Source organism: Rhyacophila brunnea, unplaced genomic scaffold (assembly GCF_057557595.1).
Source record: "Rhyacophila brunnea isolate RB1 unplaced genomic scaffold, BYU_Rbru_1.0 scaffold_13, whole genome shotgun sequence".
NCBI classification, from domain to species: Eukaryota; Metazoa; Arthropoda; class Insecta; order Trichoptera; family Rhyacophilidae; genus Rhyacophila; species Rhyacophila brunnea.
In genome coordinates this window covers 14,559,467-14,566,732 of record NW_028232785.1, presented here as the reverse complement: position 1 = coordinate 14,566,732, position 7,266 = coordinate 14,559,467, and the positions used below count along the sequence as shown (strand labels likewise).

At 34.3% G+C, this 7,266-nt stretch overlaps 1 pseudogene; it reads right to left on the bottom strand.

The window, feature by feature from the left end:
* Nucleotides 1-1,321: 1,321 nt before the first annotated feature.
* On the bottom strand, nt 1,322-6,548 carry LOC147076599 (uncharacterized; annotated as a pseudogene).
* Nucleotides 6,549-7,266: the final 718 nt, after the last annotated feature.

Sequence of the window (7,266 nt, the reverse complement as noted above, 5' to 3'; positions counted from 1 at the left end):
AAGAAACCAGGAGAAAGTTACCTGGATTTCAAAGTCAACATGAATAATAAGAGTTTTATTGGTAGGTAAAACTCCTTTCATTATAAGAATTTGACTTTGAAGTCCTTGAGATATCTGTTTGTTATCACCTGGTGTCAGCGCTCGAAATATAAATTTTTACGAACCGGAGCGCTCGATGATTTTACGAAAAAATTAACATAGTTATCTAAATTTATGAGTATTTTATAAAAATAAGTGTTTTATGGCCGATCTAGCTCAGTCAAATTATTTTCCTACTAGATTTTAATAATCGGAACGGCGCTCCGGTGCGTTCCGGTCCATTTCGAGCCCTGCCTGGTGTTGGGTATGCCAAATTCCTGTATGTGACCATGATTCATTGACGCGGTATAGTATAACGTGTCGTTCAATGTATAGGGTTGAATAGAGAAGTTAATGGGTTCTTTTCCCTATTTCTGATAGTAGTGTGTTCATCGTTCTCAAGTAGTAGTCGTGAAATGTCGACTCTGCGCCAGTTACCTCTCTCTAAGATATCCTCTATCGGGTATTTTTCTAACCACTTTCAGCCCCGGCAGGTTTTTATAAAGTTTACCTCTATTCCCGGACAAATTTGAGTGAAATTGTTTTTTTCTAGTAAAATGTTTTGGTTTGGTTTATGTTTGCCTTGGTTTATTGGCTTATTTGTGGGAATATTTAAATAAAACTTTCAGGAACAATCAAAAACAGTTTAATAATTACGAATAGTGTGATATTTTTTCCAGCAGATGCCTTTGTGAAGAGGAACATCACACTCTTTACACACGTACCGAGTCTCGCCCCTTGTTTTATTTTTGGCACATACCTTGCATAGCCTTGTTGGATATGCCTTTTTCCGCGTCGCTAGAATCGCCTGTAAGGTATGTCTGGACATGTCTCCAGATAATCTAACAGGCGAATCCAGCGTCACATGACGCCTCAGAGCCGGAGAAGACGAGACATCGGTACCAAAAGACATTAAAGAAATTGAATACTCTACTAAAAAATCTTTAAATTCTAACTTACGACTAGGGTTACATTTTTAAAAAATCAATAAGCAGACTGAACGTCAACATTCACTTTTACACCTGGGTCAGCAGTAAATGGTCCAGGTGCTGGAGTGTAGTCTTCTGTTGACCACGGTTCAGTAACACTGGCACTAAACCTCGCATGTCCTCCTCGGCTGCCTCTGGGACGACCATCCCTACTACCTCTTCCACGCCGTCCACCCGCTTGACCTCTGGTTTCTGTCCGAGATGGGCCAGGGAGTAGGTCCTCGGACGTGTCGACTCCTGACACCATACTGGTTTCATCTAGCTTCAATGAAACCGTTGAATTCGTCCTCAAAGTTGCTCGAGTGGCCCGCGGTGAAATCGGTGATGTCTGCGACATCGGTGGTGGCATCCTGTAGAAAATCTGAATCAGAGTCATATAATAACTCGAATGCATAATCCTGCTCAGAGTCGTTTGTTCCAAAGGCCTTCATTTCAATGCGTGAAAATAGGCTGGAATCAAAACAAAATTCCACATTAGTACAGAATTTAATTCTTGGGAAACATGTGGCTTTATCAAAATGTTCGATTATCTTATATAAATTATATATTGCGTATAAATAATTATCTTGTGACGTATCTGATCAGTCAATTATCTGGATATTAAAGGCAAATCGGTTGGTTTGGATTAGTTGTAAACAAAAAAATCGCCATTAGTAAACGAATTTTGAATGTTGGGAAAACACGTGGAATTAACTAAATACTCGTTAAAACACATATAATTATATAGAATATTCATAATAATTCAATATTCTAGGCTTATAAAGTAATATATCGGCATATTATCAAGTATTTGGCAAATAATGCGAACATTCAAACTTTGCATTCGGAAATTTTGTCAGTAAGTGTCGTGTACGAAGAAACACGTAAAATTAATTTAAATTGCTAGAAACCATCAATAAACATATAAAATATCATAGATAAATTATTTATCTTACCTTATTGAATCCTTTTTTTGCTTATTTATGTAATTTTTGTCCTCTGTCGGCAAATCGGTTGGTTTGGAACACCTATGAACAACAACGAAATCGCCATTAGTCAACAAATTTTGAATGTTGGAAAAATACGTGGAATTGACTAAATACTCGTTCAAACACATATAATTATATAGAATATTCATAATAATTCAATATTCTAAGCTTATAAAGTAATATATCGGCACATTATCAAGGGATTGGTAAATAATGATAACATTCAAACTTTGCATTCGGAAATTTTGACAGTAAAGTTACCTACGTGCATGAATAAACATGTAAAATTAATTTATATTGCCAGAAACCATAAATAATTATATAAAATATCATAGATAAATTATTTCTCTTACCTTATTGAATCCCTTTATTGCTTATTACTGTAATTTTTGTCTTCAAAATCAGTACATAATTCGGTAAAGTCACACGAGAGAATGTCAAAAATGGCGTCTCACGCGTCTCACAATAATAAAATTGTGATTTTTATTTAATAATATCACAGAAGGTAGAACAGATATCGGTATTTTATCTATACCAGTCGGTACTGAATTTTATAATCTAACAGGATATGTCAAATGTTTTCGTTGAAAATACATAGATGTCACAGTAAACATATTTATTTAAAAACGCGCAACAAAACGAGGATCCTCGCGTGCGGTACCTACTCAGCGTAATTATTGATATAACGAGGATTCTCGTTTGCGGTACCGAGCGTGTTAAGGAAGCCTTTGCCTGATGGTTCTTGTACCCCTGCTTCTAACAGTACTGACCTAATTTAATTACCTATAACTACCCTGGTGGCAGGTTTTGGTGGTCCTCTGGAAGATATAAATAATTCCGAAATATCCCCACTTTCCTCTCTCCTTTGGGTTTGACACGCAGACGAGTTTCCGTAACCAGAATACTGGGTCGATGTTCCTATACGTGGAAGTGCTTAGCTTCCATCTGAATTGACGATGCTTGGTGGCATCTGTCTTTGCGCCAAGCACTGGCCATAAATTATGTGGTCACCTTTATCCACAAAACCATCGTCTGCTATACTGAGCAGTGTGAGGTCATGAATCCTTCGTCCCGATTCGAGAAGCAGCAGAGTAGCTGTTCTGCGAGACGTTTCATTTAAGCTTTATACCACCGGTGTATTTTCCTATGATCTACCACTCGTCTTGGATCCCAAACCGGTGGTTTGACGGGTTTGGTTTTATGTACCGAAATTGCCTGTGTTGTACTACGACGTTGCTGCTGATATCTCTAATGACCATCGGTTTGCAAAATGTGGCTATGGCTGACATAAATACTAGGATGTTGGTGTACGACAAATCCTCCTTGTTGTATAATTAGCCTAGGTATCTGGCCACTTCCATTGGTTGAGGGCTATTATGATCTATTAGGTTCATTATATTACACAATGCCTTCCATATTTTGTCTCAAGCTGGTTTGTATGTTTTTAGTAACAAAACACTGACGATTTCTAACGTCCTTGACAATAATGAAAAGGTACCTAGTACAATAACTTTTAAAATTTTGGGATTTACCTGTTATTTTTTTGAAGTTATACTCCTTTAGGTGCATTTGGAAAATCTGATCAGAGTGTAGTTTTGGCGTGACATGTAACAAATAATTTGATTTTTCACACGAAAAAAAAGCACTCGATTGAATTCGAACCACCGATTGTTCGGTTATCAGCCGAACACACTACCTTTACGCCACGGTATGATACTGCAATCGTAAATATTATACAGTATAAAATTATTTTGGAATTGTTTCGTTGCCTAGGCAGCGAATTTATTATTGTCGGCCATTTGCAATTCCTTACGTAAACAAACAATTAAACATCAATTAGTAATATAAGTTAAAGTGTATAGAAATAAACCAACGGCGTTCAATAGGCGGTCCTTTTTATTGAGTGTGTAATTTAACAAGATAATTAAGAGCTATTCAAAGAATCTACTTTATCACAAGTTTTGTTTCGTTACGCCAAAGAAGTATAACTTGTAACGCGCGTACATATTATAACTACACACACCGATTTTTTTTTTAATTATATGTCATGTTGATTTCATTATCACATATTGTTAATTCTTGTATTATTTATACAGGTGCCTCATTTTCTTGCTTACTCGTACAACTAAATTTAATGATACTTTCGTTCCATTTTCACGATTCTTGCTATTTTTTCTAATGAACTTCATAGTTCCAATATTTTTTATGTTTAAAAATATGCATGACATACCTATTAATTGATTATACCTACACGCATTGATTACAGAATTTAATCTGTGAGGAATTTTGACCTCTATCATCATTAAATTTTTGGATTTTCACTTCTAATATAATTATTATTATTATTATTATTATTAAGAGACGAAAAATATTAAAAAGAAAAAGTAGAGCTTGTTAAAGGTGATACATAATGTTTTAATGATGGATGTAAAATGCATTAAAATCTGAACTCTATCGTAACATCTGGAGAAATTAATGCATTTGTCATTAATAAAAACGTTATTTATTATCAGTTGTCTCCTGTTAAAAAAATAGCAATTGAAATTTGAAAATATGCCGAATCAACAAAAAATCACAGGCTGCCTGGGTACCAAAATTAGATCCAGATTAAATGACTACTTTGGATATATTATTCAGCATAATGTTTTAATTACTCAAATCTTAAAAAAATATATATTGTATTTATTGTCAACACATTAGGTTATTTTTTATTTAATTGAACTTGTATTTGTATTTGTAATCTTATCATAAATAAATAAAACTGTTTTACTTTCACACTATTATTTATATTACAATGGAACTCCATATGGCCTATGTATTTCCAATCATGTCGGGGTCACCAATATTGGATGCGAGATGGAATAAGGAACAGGCAGGGTAGGTTTGTTTGACTCCAATAATAAGAAGAGTGATGCGTGAATGAAATGAACCCTGGTTTTTATATCTCCTTCCAAATAAATATTAATTTAATTATTACAGGTATGTTAACAGATTATAATTTAGATGGGTGAAATCACGGTTATGCATTCTGTCGAATTGCGAAGTCGATCAGGCGGAGCGGAACGATAACCTTACGGTTAAATCTTTGATAACTGACTGACAATTGGACGTATTTCTGCAAACAAGATCTAACCCTCACTAGTACCAGTCTGAGATAATTCGATATTTGTGAAATTGAATTGAATATTGTTTTAAAAAGTATGCGTGAGTATTTAATTTTTCAAAAGTATCCCATCTGATGAAAACATGTATAACCCATATGATTATATTACTCAACGATATGATAAAAAGAGGAATTTATAGATATTCACAAATTTAGCCCTGGATCTTTTTAACAAAATACACTTATTGTGGGTATGATCTTTATATCAAGGAGGATATAGGCAATAATAAAAATGAAAAACAAATACATCTATGATTATAACATGTTTGCTTGCAGAAGAAAAGGTTCTTGGCTTATTTCAAATTAATTATTGTTTTGCATATTACTAATGAGGCACGATGGCACTTCCTGAGCACCTCTTCCAGCCTGTCCTTCAACCCAAACGTTGCAGAAGCTTTTATTATTCGACCCGATATGTATGCCAAGATTATATACCTATAGCTGTCTTTTGTAGAAAACAATGTTTGTTGGTATACGAGGTTTTCTAAATCGAAAGTAATAGTTTCAGTATCAGGATCATGACACTTTTCTCTTGTATTGCAAAGACATCACACTTATTGCAGGTATCTTTCATAAGAGGCTTGACCCGCAGATTAAACTAAGTAACAAATATGTTATTAAATTTAGAGAATGAAACTTTATTCAAGGTGGACTTTTCCACTTCCTCTACGTATAAATCATGGATTCGTTGGAGTTTCATTTCAGGCATCAGAAATCATGCATTACAATTTTCACGCCGATAGTGTGACACATAATTATGTCGGAATTTTTTAAATGTACTCCACAACAAAAAGTTCATCTTCGTAAGGTATTTTGTTCCAACCTGCATGTTTGCCTTTCTTGTCAGTTATAGAATCTTCGGGCCTTATCCTTTTTAATGAAGTGTCAATCTTCTTTGGAGTTGTTTGTAAGGTCTTAACAAACATATTTCTATACACTCTTACGCCAGACAAATAGTATTGGGAGATACGGTAGTATCGTGGATGTGAAGCTCCGTTTAATCGGCCCTTCCTTCACACATGCAGCAATATACATCGATTGAGCAATAATGATCCCAATTCATAATATTTATGGAATTAATTCTCTCTTTTTCGTATAGAAACTACGTGATTACACTTAAGTCCACAGTTGCAGTTAAAATCAATTAAACATTTGGGATTTATTATTTTATTTCTAGACATAACATGCGGCATGCTTTTGTGTTTATCTTTCTTCTCGAGAGAATTCAAACGTTTTTTTTCGACTCTTTCGTGGCCTACCGCCTGTTGTAACAATTTGACTCGCATCCAAATTATCTGGCAGCACCTCAACTGCATGTTCAATATTATCACCATTTGAGTTAATTTCCATAATATTAAAATTCAACTCACCCTCTCTTGTAACGTTTAAACCATTTACTGCATTATATTCACTTGTTTAAGTATTTTTCCGGGCATCCAAATTATCTGGCGACGACTCAACATTCATATCCATAGTATAAAGATTCACTATTCTTTCATTAGACTCATAAAATAATCCCGCATCCGAATTGCTAACTATTGATATTATTCAGTTATCCAGTATTAATTCTGAACAATTTTTCACTTATAGTATTTAAGATACTAATTGAATACCAAGTCAATTAAATATTACATCCATACTACTTGGATGTTTTTTGCAAAATTAAAAAAAGCTACCGTAAGGAAGATATTAAACTAGCAAAAAAGATGCTATTTGGATCTATATAGCAAAATTAATTAAAGCCGAAAAGTCGTATACACTAATATGCGAAAAAGATCCAAGCTATTTAAATCCATATTGCAAAATTAATTAAAGTCATACAGTCCTATACACTAATACGCGAAAAAGATCCAGGTAACTTGGATCCACATTATAATGTCGCAACAAATATCCAAGTGCTTTGGATCTTGCCTGAGTAATATTAATTTTTTGCAAACGAGATTTTATCAAGATATCGTTTTACAGAAATGTCGTACACCTGGGATCTTTTTTGCAGAATATGGAGTACATTTTTCTCTACGCGTTGGTATATATAACTCAATTTTGGTCATTCTGTGGGTTGGATCTT